The sequence below is a fragment of the Delphinus delphis genome, chromosome 3 (assembly GCF_949987515.2).
Source record: "Delphinus delphis chromosome 3, mDelDel1.2, whole genome shotgun sequence".
Lineage (NCBI taxonomy): Eukaryota > Metazoa > Chordata > Mammalia > Artiodactyla > Delphinidae > Delphinus > Delphinus delphis.
This window is the reverse complement of record NC_082685.1, coordinates 125,552,116-125,570,234: the sequence shown is the minus strand read 5'-3', so window position 1 is coordinate 125,570,234 and position 18,119 is coordinate 125,552,116. Positions and strand designations below refer to the sequence as shown.

Genomic DNA, 18,119 nt, shown 5'->3' with positions numbered 1-18,119 from the left:
CTAACATGGAAAAATATCCAAGATAAATGTCTATGTGAAAAAAGCAAAGGAAGGGACAGAATTTTTATATATATATATAAATTTATTTTATTTATTTATTAATTTTGGCTGTGTTGGGTCTTCGTTGCTGCCCACAGGATTTCTCTAGTTGCGGCGAGCGGGGGCTACTCTTCATTGCAGTGTGCAGGCTTCTCATTGCAGTGGCTTCTCTTGTTGCAGAGCACGGGCTCTAGGTGCGCAGGCTTCAGTAGTTGTGGCTTGCGGGCTCTAGAGTGCAGGCTCAGTAGTTGTGGCACACAGGCTTAGTTGCTCCGCGGCATGTGGGATCTTCCTGGACCAGGGCTCGAACCTGTGTCCCCTGCATTGGCAGGTGGATTCTTAACCACTGAGCCACCAGGGAAGCACAGGACAGAATTTTTAAATGACTACCTTTTATACAGAAAAGGTAGAAAGGAATAAGAATATAAATTTCCATTTATATATGTTATCATACAAGGAACTCTGAAAAGATATCCATGGGGAAGGGATCGGGGTACAAACTGGGCCGAAAGGATGGAAGGAAGAGCTTATACTGTTTGGGTCTTGACTCATGTGACTATATTACCTATACAAAAATAAAGAGTTAAAGTATTTTAAATAAACAAACAAAAAAGAATGGAATCAGCTGCACTTTTGCTGGGACATCGTTGCTTGAACACCCATACACACTTGCACATAAACACAAAAGAGGGATTTTAATCTTAATGCCTCAAGGATCTGTCCACTCCAGAGGACCTCTCCCAGTCCAGGGTGGTATCTCAGCATGGCCTCTGATCTGATACATCCAGTGTCCTCAAGCTGAGTTCAGACTCAAATTAGCTACGGTGATGCCAGGAACTTGCCAGAGTCAGCCTGGATTCTGGTTTTCCTGTAGATGATTTCTGTAGTGGAGGTGCGATATGCGGGTAGGAGCAGAAGCTCTGGGATCGCAGAGACCTTGGTTTGAATCCCACCACTGACGAGCTGTGTGACCCTGGGCACAATTAAAGTTCAATTTCCTTATCTGTAAAATGGCAATTCTACAACCTACCAAGATAAAATAAACTCACAGAGTGTCTGGAAGACTCTATGAGATAACATGTATGTCTAAAGTTTAGAGCACAGAATCTGAGAAAGAATGAATATTCAATCAGAGTCAGACATTATCATTTGTAGAGATAAGTTGTACCAATTTAAGTGGAAAACATCCAGCCAAACTCAGTTGAATGGCAGTATATGGGACAAATCTAGAGAAAAGTCTACTACTTTCATTATAAGAGCTGGTATGTCACAAAGTATAAATGATTCTTCCCTTGATGTTTTCCAGTGGTTTTGGTAGGAGTGCTTTAGACCACGATAAAAGCTACTTTCCAGCTCACCTTAACTGCTGATGTAACAGACCTCGAGCCATTATTCTCATAATTAAACTACCAAAATAATGCTGTTTAAATTATTCAGAATCGGAGTGAAAGATTCTACTTTATAGGGCATATGGTGGGCTTACATTTCAAAGTATTAAACTGGTTTCTGTGCAAGCCCTGCCTCCTCTTTTCCCCCCACTCATTCCACATAGGCCATTTTCCTCTCTCCAGCCCTCACTAAAGCACGAAGCCTCAAAGAAACCACAGTCTAATGCAGTTCAGTAATATTCACAGGCAGCAAAGAGAGCTGGCTTTTCTAATCCAGAAGACTATACAAGACTGAGATGGAGGAAGAGGGAGAAGGTTGTCAGAGGAATAACTCACATTGGGGGGGCGGGGAGAGAGGGGAGGGAGAGACAGAAGTAGATGCCCTTCAAGCAGGTGAAAGGGCGGACTGGAGAGGCAGGAAAGGGATCTGTTGTCTCAAGCTTACTGGAGTGGAACTCTGTCACGGATCCTTTCCTCGTAAATAACCTGCCATCCAACAGTCCTTAACCCTTGTGGGCCCACCAGAAGAGAACGAGCCTGCATGATTGTGTAGGGATGGGGCATGAAAAGAAACCTGATCCATTTAGCTTGTTGGAACTAAACAAACTGCTGAGAATTTCCTTATAAGCCGGGACAGTGATGGACCGGATGCCAATATTACATTATAGGGACTAGACTAGAAAACTGTTGATAAATGAATTGGGGGCAACCTGAGTTGTCCTATAAATTCAGTGCTACCCCCGGGCTAGAGCCAGGCATATCTCCCCAGTCCCAACCCAGACCTCCCCCCTCAACAGGGACCCTTGATTGCTAGGCAATGGTACATAGATATGGGGAGAAACTTATTCTATGTGGTGAAGGTACAGAGATATCTTCTAGCTGACAGCAGAACTAGGACCTTAATAACTGATTTTAAATACTCAATGACATAAAATTTCAGATCTGGAGATGCCAGAATAGTCAGGGCTCCATGAATGTGAAGCAGAGACTTAAAACTCAAAAACAGTAGACAAATTACCAAACCTTCACTATGGGTGGAAGAGACAGGCAGGTGCTACAGGGGAAGAGAAAAAGGCTCCCTGCCAGAGCTCAGCCCATTTCCAAAGGCGTCAAATGTATGTGGCAGGATTAGAGTAAACAGGAGCTCACTGACGGGGAACTGGTGCTGCTATTTCATTGACCAGCACCTGCAACTAACCAATGAATTCCACTCCTTGTTTTGGACAGTATCACATGGCAACTGGACCACTTGGTAAAGAAGGGACTTAGGGACTTCCCTGGTGGCACAGTGGTTAAGAATCCACCTGCCAATGCAGGAGAAACGGGTTCGAGCCCTGGTCCTGGAAGATCCCACATGCTGCGGAGCAACTAAGCCCGTGTGCCACAACTAGTGAACCTGTGCTCTAGAGCCCGCGAGCCACAACTACTGAAGTTCACGCACCTAGAGCCTGTGCTCCGCAACAAGAGAAGCCACCACAATGAGAAGCCCACTCACTGCAACGAAGAGTAGCTCCGGCTTGCCACAACTAGAGAAAGCCCGCGTGCAGCAACTGAAGACCCAATGCAGCCAAAAATAAATAAACTAATTAATTTTTTTAAAAAAAGGGACTTAATCTGCCCAGACTAGCTTCTTTAGACCTATATTAAAGATGTCAAGTTGAGAAATGTGCCTGACACCTACAGCTTACCTGGAAACTCTTCAAAGTCACACAGATGCTAACACCAGGACAGAGTGAGCTTGAGGAATCTGATCACTTTGAGATCTATCTCAACAGGACTCACAAGGCAGCACTCAGCTGGGAGGACTTCTTGCTGGAATTTACTCAGATGGGGACATGACCTTAGGGTTGCCTGTGGTGGGAAGGACCTGGCAGGAGTCCAGAAATCAAAAACCATGGCCAACCATTTACAGGTGAACCCTCATGTAAAAAGATTTGTCCAAACCCTGCAAACTACGCTGGGACATTCTCCCTGAGGGAAAGGAGGATAGAGGCAGCGTATGGCTTTCCTAGGGCATGCCTATCACTCCAGAGCAGGGCCCTATGATTTTCCCTTTCTCTTTGATGTTTGGGAGGTTCTGGGCTCCCCACTGATCTCTGCTTTTTAAATCAGACATCAGGGACAAAGCTGCAAGAACACTTCTGGCTAGCCCCAGATGCTGCTCAGGGACACATAAACTGAAATGAGCTAAGGCAGGTACCAGCAGAGGGATGGAGGTCTGTAATAGAAATAGGGCAGCAGGGTAAGAACAAAACAGCTGACCTGCCTAAGTCTGGGGGAAGGGGATCAGAAACTTTTAAGTGTATTAAAATGTGAGCAATGACTATAAAGGGATCATTTGTTTGTTTAATCCAGGGTTTTTCAACCTCATCTTTCTCCACATTTTGGCCAAACAATGCTTAGTCGTGGGGAGCTGCCCTGAGCAGTGCAGGATTCTCAGCATGAACCCTGGCCTCCACCCACCAGACACCAGGAACACCCCTTCCCCAGCTGAGACAACCAAAAAGGTGTCCAGAAATTGGTGAATGTCCCCTGGGGGGCAAAGTCATCCCTAGTTGAGAAGCACTGGTTTAAAGTAAACTACCAACATTTTTTCATCTAAATAAAAGTAGTTTGCTTCAGGGTAATCACTTTGGCAATTATATATTTATTTCAGTGATACTGTTGTTCAAAGCAGTTTTTGAGCTTTTCTTTACAAATCAACATCAGAGTTTTTCAGAATTTCATTTAATTGGCTTTAAGGAAGAAAAATCTTTGTCTACTGCTTCTAAAAATCAAGCTCATAACTAATCATAAGAGCGATTTTGAAGGTAAACGGATCAAGCTGAGCTACATATTGATAAGTGGGGGTGGGAATGGGGGAAGTGGAGGTGGGATTATCATAATTTACTAAGATTTTCAACTTACGGTTTGTGAATTGCAAAGGAACAAATCCAGAAATGTTTAGGGCTATGGCAATATTACTGGAATAAATGTAAAGTAGCCTGAGGTAACTATGTGGGAAGTGTACTTGCCAGCATATTATCCTAAATCCTTTTTCCCTTTGTCATTTATTATGAACGCAAATTAAAGAAAGTAAATCTAGAACATGAACAGACTCGGTGAAAAATTATTTCGTACAGATTTTCAATTTTATTAATTACTATATACATGTGTGTACTGCAATTATACGTACACACACACACACACAGCAGAAGCAAAAAACATGTCATGTTCCTTACACTTACCATACAGGATTTTGTGTGTTATTTTAATGCTTCACATACATATATGAACTTGTGTTTCTCTTTGGTATTTCCTTTATCAGCTAGGTTAATGCAAATCGCCTTGGGAATGAAACACAACATAGAAGGCAAAAACCCAGAAAGTTTAATCCTAGATTCTAAGTTACAAAAGCTTAGGTACTTAGCCATACAGAAGAACTCAAGGGCATAGACAAGAGATCTAGGAGGAAACCTCTGAGGTTTCCATGCCTCCTAGCACAGAAGAGCATGCTTCAGGCTTGGGAAGGGAGAAAGTCAGAGGGAAAGCAATTAGTGCAGATCTCAGAGAAAAGGGCAATAAGCCCTGGTGAGGTGCCAAGTAGTATTATGGAAACAGAGGAGAAGGGGTCAGGCTCTGCTGCCTGGGTAGAGCGGGAACAGGTGGCTGATGGGGCCTTAGGCATCCATAGAGAGTTACTCTTGCTCCAGCGTGGTGCAAGGGCAGCAGAAAGTCTTCTGAGTACACTCAATAGATGTGGAAGTATTGCAGAAGAGCTGTAAAAAATGAAGGAATCATGTAGCTTAGCAACAACACAGACCTGTATGGACTAGTGGTCAAAGACCTGATAGGACCCTGGACATCTCAGGGGATGGCAGTGTGGACAGAGGCCATGGAAACTAAAGGACCCCTCCTTCTAACTTATACATAAGCTTTTTCTAACTTGCTGAGAGGTGATGGAGAGAGGGGTGGTCACATTTAGAGTTGACTGAAATAGGTTCCTACCATGCCCAAAGAATAAAGAAAGCTTTATTAAAATTAAAAATTAAGCTATAACAAAATAAAATTTTGTTCTTATATGCTGACTTTGTCAAGGGAGGTTTGAAACCATTTACTTTATGTATGGGATCAGGTCAGTACAAATTTCCTCTCTTCTATAGCCCTAATACAAGTGGCTGTCAGACCTGGTTGATTGTCATAATTACCTAGAGAGAGATTTGGATTCAGTTAGTATGTCTGGGGAGACTCTGATGATGGGCCAGGTTTGGGAACTTCTTAATACTGCATAAACCATTCTCTGACATGACAACACCCACAATATGAGGAATAGGCATGATTCATGACAAGGGGTTCCAAATGAATGTCACTAGGATATGATAAGGTATCTGGGTCAAGAAGGGCAGGACCAGGAGGTGCAATCAATATTGGAAAAGATTTCTCTGGTGATTCAAAATAATTTCAACAGATGTGAAATCTGGGAGATCTTTGAGTCAGCATACACTAAACTCCTATTTCAAGGGTGAAATAAGCTTGACGTTCTCAAGCATTTGTGAAAAGAGAAAATTACTGCTACATCTGAGGTCTTAGGAAGTTACAGAAAATTAGATTATAAGCCTTGTCTTTTAGGCAAACAAAACTGATCAACTCAAACATCAAATAAAGATACTAAACGCCTAACTTTCTGTTTTTCAAATGGGAATGTTATAGTATCAGGGATGATGCTTTCATTCGCAAATAACAGAACACAACTCAAATGGCTTAAGCAGTAAGAGGACGTGTTATCTCATAGAAAAAGGAGTCCAAAGGTAGGAAAATTTCTTCTGAAATTTCTGTTCTGTCATTTTTGTGGAAAAAGATGGTGACAGTCATTCCAAAATATCACATTCTCATACACCTTCTTCCAGCGTAGTAAAAGGGTCTTTTCCTTGTGTCTCTTTTTAGGAGGTTTAAAACCTTTCCCAATGCTCCCAGAGGCCCCTAAAACACCTCCTCCCAGGATTGTATCAAGTGCCCATATTTAAACCAAGCACTGAAAAAGGATTGGGCCTGCAGTGGTTTCTACAGGGTAATTGGTATTGTGCTGACTCCCACCCCGCACGTGTGGGAAAGCACATGGCTTCAGGGAGGAAGCAGGAGCCTGAAAAAGGCAGAAGGCTGATTAACCCACGAGGAGGAAAGGGAGGTTAGCTTTGAGAAACAATGTTTGCTTAAATTGAGACTTTAGGTGATTACTCTGGAGTGATAGTTCAGATATGAACGAAGGTCTGACAGGGAACCCACCCATCTAAGTGCTCTCTGCTCCCCCTGGTGATGTGTGTTCAGGATAGACTAATCTTGATTGTTTTGTTTGTTTAAACAAAACATGATTAATAAGTTAAGCATGTTTTGCAACACCATATAAGACTTCCTAGTGACTTTTACATGTCTGCTATTTGGAATTACCTTGTGCCACAGCCTCTTTGATGATACAGATAATATGTTCTAAGTCCATAAACACAGACAGCATAGAGTTGGACTCACACTTGTAATTGCTATTACCACTTCCACAAACTTAATGTTGTTCTCACTGGTATACAGCATGTTTAAGTAAAATGGGTGTTTCCCACTCCCGATAACAATGACATAGGAGTTACATATTAACACTCTCTCTGTATGAATAGACTCAGATCTGCCCTTCAATCAGGTTTAAGAGCTCTACTTTTCATGTCAAGCAGGACCTCAAAACAAATATCCTTACCACCCCCTCCTTTCCTTACAATTCTATTATTTCATCTTGATTTTCACATCTTCACTTTCCCTTGAAAGAGGGACCTATTAAAATTCGATGCCTCCGGATAACATAACACTATATATGCATGACCCACCAGACTGGTTTACATTACATATATATTTATATTTATATATATTTATGCACACACACACATTATATACATTATTATATACATCAGATTACATTCCTGCTTTGGCTCTGAAACATAATCCTGACTCATGAGTATGTACGAGGCAGACAGACTTTAGTTTAGATATTCATTTAACAACCTCAACATGTTAATATGACAACTTGTTAGAAATGAAAGCATCCTAGAAACCAATGATATTAGCAAAAGGCCCCACTAGGAAATACAATTCATGTAAAACCTTTACCAAAATGCTAAATGCACTATTTATTGTGCTTACTATTACTCTTATGAAAACAGAGGGCTTCCCAGGCTAAGCAGAGTAATCAGTGTCTTTGCCGCATCTCAGGTCCCAGGACAGCATTCTGTAATTGGAGAGGCAAGGCCAACTCAGGGAAGAGTCAGAGAACATTTAGGGTAAATAAAGGACCTGCTCAAATCACCAGCAGCTGTAAACTCAGTGCTAGGCAGTAGGGAATAGGAGGATGAAAATAGGGCCCTGCCCTCAGGCAGCCTCAACATGTGGGAGAATTCTAGAAAATTCGATAAATCTGAGAAGAGAAAAGCATCTGAAAAACTGTACAAATTAGATGCCTCTGGAAACTATAACACTATATATATATGAACCACTAGACTAATAGACTAAAGAGACCACCAGGACCAATAGGACTCATTTTTCTGTTAGAAGAAGTGATAAGTACCTCAAGGGCAGTTTAATTCCTATTTGTAATCTAAGTCCTAGTACAATTCCTTGAGTAAAATGGGTAGGTGCTCAATTAATATCTGCTGAATTAATTTTTAAGTATAAACTCAGAAAAACAAGGCAAGGCAAGGGGGCCAGACCAAATACTCCATCCCTTAGGCCTTCTTCTCTACTTTGTTTCAAATGAATGAGATACCCCTCTCGTTCATTTTCTCTTCAAACAAAAAGTATTTTTTGAGCATCTGTTGTTGTGCAAGGAAGTGCTGAACAGGATACTTTTAAAATATGGTTCCTGAATTCAAACAATCTTCAGTTTGGAAGAAAAAATAAACACCTAAACAGATACCCAAAATGCAAAGCAGAATGCAGGGTCACGTGAACAGTTCACACAGACAACTACAGCCTCTCGGAATGAAGGTTCACATCTGGGACATGTGACCCAGAAGAAATGCATAATGGAGGAGAGCATATGAGCTGAATCTTGAGTATAATATTTCAATAGGCAAAAATGTGTGCACCTGGGACAGGGGAGAGGCGCACATCACAAGCAGAGGGACCTCCAGGGGAAAGTTCTTTCATTTGCTTATTCAACCAATATTCTTAAGTATCTGTTATAGGTCAAGCACTGCTTTAGGTGCCAGTGATATAGTAGGAAACAAAACCAAAACCTTGCCTTCACAAAATTATAGAAAATCTCCAACTGCATTTCCAGAATGTTTGTTAGTCTGTTTTGATAATGCACAGAGTGAAAGAGGGGAACAATAGAAAGGTCAACACAGGAAAGGTAGATTCCAGGGTTGGTACTTGACTGTGGACGACCCAAAAGCCAAGCGAAAGAATTTTTTAGACTTAACTCTGTTGACAAAGTAAGAGTCATTACAGGTTTCTCAACTGAGAAATATCTTAATCAAAGTGGTGCTTGAAAAGATTATCTGGGTAGCAGAGTCCAGGGCTGGGTGACTGAGGGTGTGGTTTGGAAGCAGGGAGAAAGACAATGCAGTGATTGCATTCTGTTGGGAAGAATCCAGCATAAGCATTGCTTCCTCTGAGATGCCACCCCTGATTCAATCAGTCGGGCTGAGGTGTACCACTAAGGTGTTCTCATAACAATTCATCTCATCTATGGTAACACTTATTGCACAGTATTGAAAATGCCTGTTTATTAATTCTTATCTTTTCACTCATCAAGAGGAAGAGATTAGGTCTAATTATCCTTGTGTTCCCAAGCGCCTAGACCACTGCCTGGCATGTAGCAGAAAATATTTGTGGCATGAAGTGAACAATCAAGTGTTACGGGTTGAACTGTGACCCTGAAAATTCATATGTTGAAATCCTACCCTCCAATACTCAGATGTGACCTTATTTGGAAATAGGGTCTTTGTAGAGGTAATCAAGTTAAAACGATATCATTAGGGTGGGCCCTAACCCAATATGACTGATGTCCTTATAAAAAGGGGAAATTTGGACATAGGCATGCATATAAGAACCTAATATGAACATGAAGGTGACCATCTACCAATGAAGGAGAAAGGCCTGGAACAGACCCTTCTGTCACAACCTCAGCAGGGACTGACCCTGCCAACCCATTGCTTTTGAATTTCTAGGCTTCCGAATTGTGCGACAATAAATTTCTGTTATTTAAACCACCCAGTTTGTGGAACTTTGTTACAGCAGCACTAGCAAACTAACACAGTAAGTGAAAATGTTCAGCCAGCTTGGAGAAACACCCAGAATCAGAGCTCAGGATTAAGGTCATCATCAACTATAAATAAAGAGAGCTGATAACATGGGAGCAGAATACATTTCTGTGATAAATAATGCAGGAGGAAACACGGCAAAGGGCACCTTCTCAGTGAACACCCGTGTTTATAAAACAGAAAGAGAAGCCATGGAAAAACATAAAGAAGCAACAGTCAGAAACCTGCAGAATAAAGTTGCCTGGTAGAACCTCCCTCCAAATAATGAAAAAAAAAAAGTAATATGAATCGTAAATAAATAAATAGCCACAAAACTTCACAGAAGGAACCAAATAAGGAAGGGACACAGACAAATGTTCTAAATTTCAAAAAATCTGTGGCCCAGGAAAGGCTCTGGAGCAGAGTAGCATGCATAGGACGGCAGAGCTCCTAACCCAACACAGCCTCTTCCCCAGCTGCACTGCTGTTGCAAAAGAGCCTGAGAACTTGCACAAGCACCCCCGAGTCTGAAGAGAAGCAAATGGACTAATCCTAATCTTTCCCTTCTCCAGCTCGAGAAGGGAACAATAGAGAGACTCTGATGATGGAGGCCTCACACTCAACTGGTGAGCGGAGACAGGCGCCTTAAAGGTGTCCCTTGGGAATGGCACACACCTTTAAGGTGGAGTGAATCTTGGTATAGATACTTAACAACACTTTAAAAGTGAGAATACAACCTGAGTATATGAGATGTATTTGGGTATACATTATACCCAGAGATCTCATTCAGCCCTAAATCCCCTATCTACCAAGGCCTCAACCCCACCAAAAATGTTCCAAGTACACAACTACCTAGTCCCCCAAACAAGCAGACAAAAAGTCAGTTCATTAAATTGCAACTCATATTGGCTAGATACAGGAAAGAAAAGAATTTCATCGCTATTCAGAACAAGAGTAATTTTTTTTCACACACACACACACTGTATTTTATTTTTACAAGAGATAAATCAACTGACACCAGGCATTGTAAATGGATGACCACAACAAAAGCAACAATGATTGCAATTAAAAAATATGGAATGCTTCACAAATTTGCATGTCATCCTTGCACAGGGGCCATGCTAATCTTCTCTGTATTGTTCCATTTTTAGTATATGTGCTGCCGAAGCGAGCGCAAGAGGGTAATTCTAAACTCTAATGTGCATTAGACTTTTCCTGAGATACTTGTTGAAAAGGCCTATTTCTAGGGCCTCCCCAGAAGGTGATCATATCATTCCAGGGGTCTTCAATTACAGGTAGGGAAACACTGCTTGTTAACACAAATGGATTTTTAAGTGAGTGTTTTAGGTACTTAAGAAAATGAAATAAAGCATTTCTTACAGTATGAAGGAAAATGTTTTGGGGCAGAACAACAGAAGCAGGATGGTCCAGTCTGGGGCAGTGCCCCTAGGATTTTCGCTCTGCTATGTATTAAAACTTAATACACGCCTTCATTTCACACTCATGGGTGAAGACAGTGACATTAGAACTCCTTCTGAAGGGGAAGAGAGAAGATGAATTCATCCATTCATTCCAGGCTTTTCAAATATATGAGTTTTTCTAAGCCTACTTCTTTCTTTCTTTCTTTCTTTCTTTCTTTATTTTGCAGTACGCGGGCCTCTCCCTGTTGTGGCCTCTCCCGTTGCGGAGCACAGGCTCCGGACGCGCAGGCTGAGCGGCCATGGCTCACAGGCCCAGCCGCTCCATGGCATGTGGGATCCTCCCGGACCGGGGCACGAACCCACGTCCCCTGCATCGGCAGGCGGACTCTCAACCACTACGCCACCAGGGATGCCCTAAGCCTACTTCTTAGCTATTGTCTGCTGCGTATCTAAACATCTGCTTAAAGAGATTCTGTAAGGAATTAATGATGTTAGAAATATTGTTCTGTCCAAAACTGACGATGGATTAGCCCATTATCATATACTACTATTCAGCTGAATCAATTATGGAATTATCCAAATTATATGCAATCCTACAGCACAGTATATATAACCAGTACTAGTGTTTCGCTCTTGTGCATTGGGATGTCCAGGTCAGTTTTTCACGGGTGGCATTCTATCTGGTGGGTTGGACATTCACGCCAAACTGGTTGTCAATTATTTTGACACTCTATATTTGGTAGTCATCACACTGCATTTAATTTTATTTGTAGTCATGTTTTTTGTTTTGTTTTGTTTTGTTTTTTGCGGTACGCGCGCCTCTCATTGTTGTGGCCTCTCCCGTTGCGGAGGCTCCGGACACGCAGGCTCAGCGGCCAGGGCTCACGGGCCTAGCCGCTCCGGGGCATGTGGGATCTTCCCGGACCGGGGCACGAACCCGTGTCCCCTGCATCGGCAGCCGGGCTCTCAACCACTGCGCCACCAGGGAAGCCCTGTAGACATGTTTTGCATCACTTAAAACTCTTGTAAGTTCTTGTGGAGTAGGGTGGGAGGGGTGTCTTATGCAAATTTATATCTCATACAGAACTAAACCAGGGGAGGGGAGGCAAAAAAAAAAATCCATGGTATTAATCAATCAATCAATCAAGTAAATGATCAGAGCTGATGTTTACATTTTGTTGCACCGGCTAGCAGGAAGATCCAATTTTCTCAGCTTCAAATTAAGTTAAAGTGTAAGGAAATAAGGCATATTTATCTGTAAACATCTCACATGACAAGGTCAACTTCTCAATTACTTACAGTTTAATTGGATTTATTTATGCTTTTTGCCTTTTACTGAGAGGCTGTACTTGATCATCTCAAAAGATTTCCTTTAATGGGATTTGATTCTGAAAAACTTGAGGAATGTGTTTTCATTAAAGGTCAGCTGTACTTTTTTTTTTTCTTTTTAACTCTAGAAATAAGATTACTTGCATTTCACTCATTTGAATTGTGACCTTTTAATGAAATCCTCGTGGTTTGAAGGAATTCCCTTGACAAATAAACCACAGCGTGTGCAGCACCATCTTCTAGAACTGCCATATGTCCAGGAATAAGAAAAGATAAGCCTGTTTTTATGAAAGTTAATACAGACGACTGTCAGTTGCCAAATTCTTGATCCTGTGAGACGTGTAGTGTTTGATGAATGTCTGAGTAGAGTGCTGTGTCCGCGGGCGTCGTGGTGTCCACCGCACCCTGTTGCGATGTGAAATTAAACAGAAACCTCATCGTGCCTACTGGTGTCTCAGTGTCGCATGGAAGGAGGCCAGGCTCCACCTTTGGGGTACCAGGTGCTACCACCAGTTCTGACAGACTTAAAAACTTGAAATTCACTTCTGAGGGAAGATACTGAAATGCAGAATTGAGAATTGCTGGTTGGGGAGAAATAGCATTTAAGGTCAGAAGTTGTGTTTGGAAATATTATGTATTATATAGTATAGAAGCGAGTATAGTTAAATTAGCTTTAGCTAATTCTGAGCTGTAGAGTCTGTGATTCCTCCAAATAAAATTTAGGAATATAACCTTGACTCATGCTTTTATTAACTGTGTTGATCTTACACCTCTCAGTCAAACATCGTTCACAGAATTCTCGTAACGCTGAGGATAGTAACAATGCAGCCTCTTTTCATTACTCTGTAAAATCCCTTCCCAGCCACAACTGTCAACCTACCCTTCCAATGACCCTAGCTCTTCTTTATTCTCTTCTAAGAATGCTTCTCTATTTCTCTAACCTCAATCTTAATCCAAGACAAGTTCTAGGAAAAAAGGAAAAGTGAGAAACATAAATAAAAACTTAAAAGGAAAGAGCATAAAGTAGCAAAAGGAGCCTTGCCAATACGTTTGACAACAGAGAGCCAAACTTATTGTCTGGTATATATTGAATTTTCATCATAAGACATGTGTTGTGATAGGAGAAAGTTTAACTGTGGTGGCCTGTGTTGGTAAATCAATAACAACAGCGACAAGCCCCTGGCCATGCTGGGACACAATCCAAATGGAAAAAATAAGGGCTAGGCCTATGATAATGAAATAAGAGAGAGGGACTGTTCTTGAGTAGATCTGACACACTGTGATTCATCACGGTGGAGATTCTGGACCCCACTGTCTCTATAGGGTGCTTGAGGGAGGGTGTGACTGTTCTCAAACCACCACCCCTCTTGGTTAAAGGTGTCCTTGCTCACAGGAGCCACACACAAAGTTAGAGACCCCCCTTTTGCTATACCCAAAGGCTTTTCCTGAGTTCTTATCTATGCTGATTTCCCTGCCATCCCACAATTCTGACTTCTTCCTTCCTTCCTGAAAGCCTAACCTCGGCTGTCAGAACATAGCACTTTTCTAACTGGCCTCGTGCCTTTCCATCCGTCAGCTCTTTATCATTTTGTTCTGCTGGTTCTTTTCTTCATGCTCCTGCACTGGGGCTTTCTTTCTCAATCTGTGGGATTTTCCTGTTATCTGCCTGCTCTTACTACTATGGTAACGACTTTCAAATCTACACTCTGAGCTAACCTTTCATGTATGCCAGAGGCCGCTATTTGCAACTGCCCATAAACATTATAACTCGGACATACCACTGTCACAGAAAACCTAACTAATCCCCAAAGGAACTCATCTTGCCCAACTTCTACTTTCCACCAGTTGGCTTCTTTATCCAATACCTACACCAATGTTAATGGCTTGACTTTTCTTCCTATATAAAACACCAGACTCATCTTTGACTCTGCTCTTTCATCTCTAACTTGCAAACTGCTACAAATTAATTTGATTTTTTTTTTTTAGATGAAACCTTTCTCCACCATTTTCATGCTAACACCCAAAACTCCACTTCACCCTGTATTACTGCACCCAGGCTGGGACAACGCCTGCCTCCATGCTTATTTCCTTTAGATTCATGCTTAGGGTTGATACTATTACCAGAAAAAAAATCAGCCTCAAATACCACTTTTATTATATTTTCTCCCTCCTCAAGAACCTACAGTGACACCCCATTATAAATCACATCAAGTTCCAAGTTCTCAGCTCCGTTATCTGATTCCAGTTTACTTCCCACCACTCCCTACTACTCTAACGTTAAAATCTTTCTCTCCCTCTCTCTCCCTCTCTCCCTCCCTTATTCCCTCTCTCTCTCTTTCCAGTAAGCTATTTCCCACCTGTCCTCTCCCCTCCCCTCTTAACCTCAAAAGTTATCAGCTGTTTGGTTTTGCTCCTATCACATTTTTTCTACTAACAGAAATGGGGACTTAGAAATTTCAGAGGCTGCTTGTTAAAAAACCATTAGTCTAGTTGTATAGTACACAAGGATCTGTGAAGAGGGGAAGAGGCAGATAAAACCGGACAGTTAGACTGAGGCTGAATAATGACTATCCCTAAGGGCAAGTGTGTCTTATTTATTTATTATAGCTCTCAGGTAAAAACACTGAAACAATTGTGAAATCACCATAAAGCACGAACAAGTAAAACAAAATACCAAGGTCTCCCTTGTGACCACTGTGCATGAGATTTGTAAGGACAAACACTTCCTGCCACGGGAACTCAGCCACTGTGTGTCTCAGATGAAAGCAGTTCCTTTGCTTTCATAAATTAACCAAGAGGTTCAAAAGCAAGATGGCAACAAGTTCTGCTAAGCAACTTCTCTGACAAAGGTCGGAAAGACTTTTCTCAGTTGCCCAAATCAACCTGTGCCAACCTGGAATCCTCATTATCAGGGATTTTTGCAGTTAAAAAGCTGCTCTTATTAAAGTTTTAAAAACTGGTACCTCTGAAAGGAATGCCCTTTTAATAATGAGTTAATAGAAGCAAGCAAATCTGTGAAATGGGTCGGTTAAACCTTAAGCAGAAATTCCCAAGGAAGAAGCAAAACCACAAATGACAGTCAGCTATCTCCTTAGACCTCAGTAGTTTTACTCAAAAACTGAAGAGGTCTTAACAGATCCTGTGAGGAGATTTGCAGGGAGTTTTCTTGAAGAAAGAAAGGGAGCTGACCCGGCACACCACAGGCAATGCAACTAGGCACATCTGAAATCAACTGTTGCCTCGTCCTGAGGCAAGGGAGTAGGGCAAGCTGCTACCCAAGTTATCCAAGAGAATAACAACAGAATAACAACAGTGTCCACTTATCCAGGGCTCTGGGTCATGTCCTGCGCTAGATGTTTCACTCACATTATCTACTTAAGCCTCACACCAACCCTAGGCAAAAGGTATCATAATCTTCAGGTCACAGATAAGGAAACTGAAGCTGGAGAGACCTTAAGTAATTTGTTCCTGATCACACAATTACTATGTTGCAGAGCAGGTATTCAGAGTTCAACAGGACCCTAGTCTATGCTTGTTTACTGCAGCACACAGCTTTCCGATGTGGAGGGTCCTAAGATGAGCAAGATGGCAAAACATACTTAGGGAATCAACCAACATTTATCAACACCATAGCAGGCCCTATGCTGGGATTCCGAAGTGGACCAGACAAGCACCCACTAGGATGGCTATCATCAAAAAGACAGACAAGGACTTCCCTGGTGGCGCAGTGGTTGAGAATCCGCCTGCCAATGCAGGGGACACGGGTTCTATCCCTGGTCCGGGAAGATCCCACATGCTGCAGAGCAGCTAAGCCCGTGCGTCACAACTACTGAGCCTGCGCTCTGGAGCCCGTGAGCTACAACTACTGAGCCTGTGTGCCACAACTACTGAAGCCTGTGCGCTTAGCACCCGTGCTCCACAATAAGAGAAGCCACCGCAATAAGAAGCCCACGCACCACAACGAAGAGTAGCCCCCGCTCACTGCAACTGGAGAAAGCCCACGCGCAGCAACGAGGACCCAACGCAGCCAAAAATGAATAAATAAAATAAATAAATTTATTTTAAAAAAACAGACAATAAACAGCGTTGGCAAGGATGTGGAGAATTTGGAACAATCATACATTGCTGTTGGAACTGTAAAATGGTGCAGCCACTGTAGAAGACAGTTTAGCAGTTCATCAAAATACAGGCATGCCTTGTTTCATCAGTCTATATTCTATTTTGCTTCACAGATATTGTGCTTTTTACAAAATGAGGTTTTGTGACAACCCTGCGTTGAGCAAGTCCTATCAGCGCCACTTTTCCAACAGTACTTGCTCACTTCGTGTCTCTGTGCCACATTTTGGTAATTCTTGCAATATTTCAAACATTTCTTTATTACTGTATTTTTTATGGTGATCTGTGATCAGTGATCTTTGATGTTACTATGTAATCATTTGGGGGTGCCATGAACCCCACCAAGATGGCAAACTTAATCGATAAATGTTGTGTGTATTTTGACTACTTCACCAACCAGCCATTCTCCCATCTCTCTCCCTCTCCTCAGGCCTCCCTATTCCCTGAGACACAACAATATTGAAATTATGCCCATTTATAACCCTGCAATATTGTGAACCTATCAATACAATGACCCTACAATGGCCACTAAGTGTTCAAGTGAAAGGAAGAATTGCACCTCTCTCACTTTAAAGCTAGAAGTGATTAAGCTCAGTGAGGAAGACATGTTGAAAGCCAAGACAGGCTGAAAGCTGGGCCTCTTGGGCCAGTTGGCCAAAAGTTGTGAATGCAAAGGAAAGTTCCTGAAAAAAATTAAAAGTGCTACTCCAGTGAACACATAAATGATATGAAAGCCAAACAGCCTTATTGTATATATGTAGAACGTTTTAGTCGTCTGGAGAGAACATCAAACCATCACAACATTCCTTTAAACCAAAGCCTCATCCAAAGTAAGTCTCTAACTCTTTTTAATTCTGTGAAGGCTGAGAGAGGTGAGAAAGCTGCAGAAGAAAAGTCTGAAGCTAGCCGAGTTTGGTTCATGAGGTTTAAGGAAAGAAGCCGTCTCCGTAACACATTGTAAAAGCACCAGGTGAAGCAGCAAGTGCTCATGCAGAAGCTGCAGCCAGTTCTCAAGATCTAGCTAAGATCATCAACGAAGGTGGCTACACTAAACAGGATTTCCATGGAGACAAAACAGCCTTATATAAGAAGATGATGCCATCCAGGACTTTCACAGCTACAGAGGAGAAGTCAATACCGGGCTTCAAAGCTACAAAGAACAGGGTGACTCTCTTGTTAGGGCTTAATGCATCTGGGGATTTTAAATTCAACCCACGGTTCATTTACCATTCTGAAAATTGTTAAGAATTATGCTAAATCTACTCTTCCTGTGTTCTATAAGTGGAAAAACAAAGCCTGGATGACAGCCCATCTGTTGAAAACAGGATTTACTGAATATTTTAAGCCCACCATTAAGACCTACTGCTCAGAAAAAAAGATTCCTTTCAAAGTATTAATGCTCATTGACAATGCACCTGGTCACCCAAGGGCTCTGACGGAGATGTAAGATGAAATTCATGTTGTTTTCATGCTTCCTAACACAACATCCATTCTGCAGCTCATGGACCGGCGAGTAATTTTGACTTTCAAGTCTTAGTATTTAAGAAATACATGCCATAAGGCTATAA

The 18,119-nt window shown here is 42.0% G+C and overlaps 1 protein-coding gene and 1 non-coding gene across 2 annotated transcripts in view; both read right to left on the bottom strand.

The window, feature by feature from the left end:
- Positions 1-18,119, bottom strand: part of ELOVL7 (ELOVL fatty acid elongase 7) — a 72,255-nt gene that overhangs the window by 26,780 nt on the left and 27,356 nt on the right. The window lies entirely within an intron of this gene.
- On the bottom strand, positions 10,754-10,860 carry LOC132423816 (U6 spliceosomal RNA). Its single transcript, XR_009519119.1, has one exon. It is a non-coding gene; the product is annotated as a U6 spliceosomal RNA (small nuclear RNA).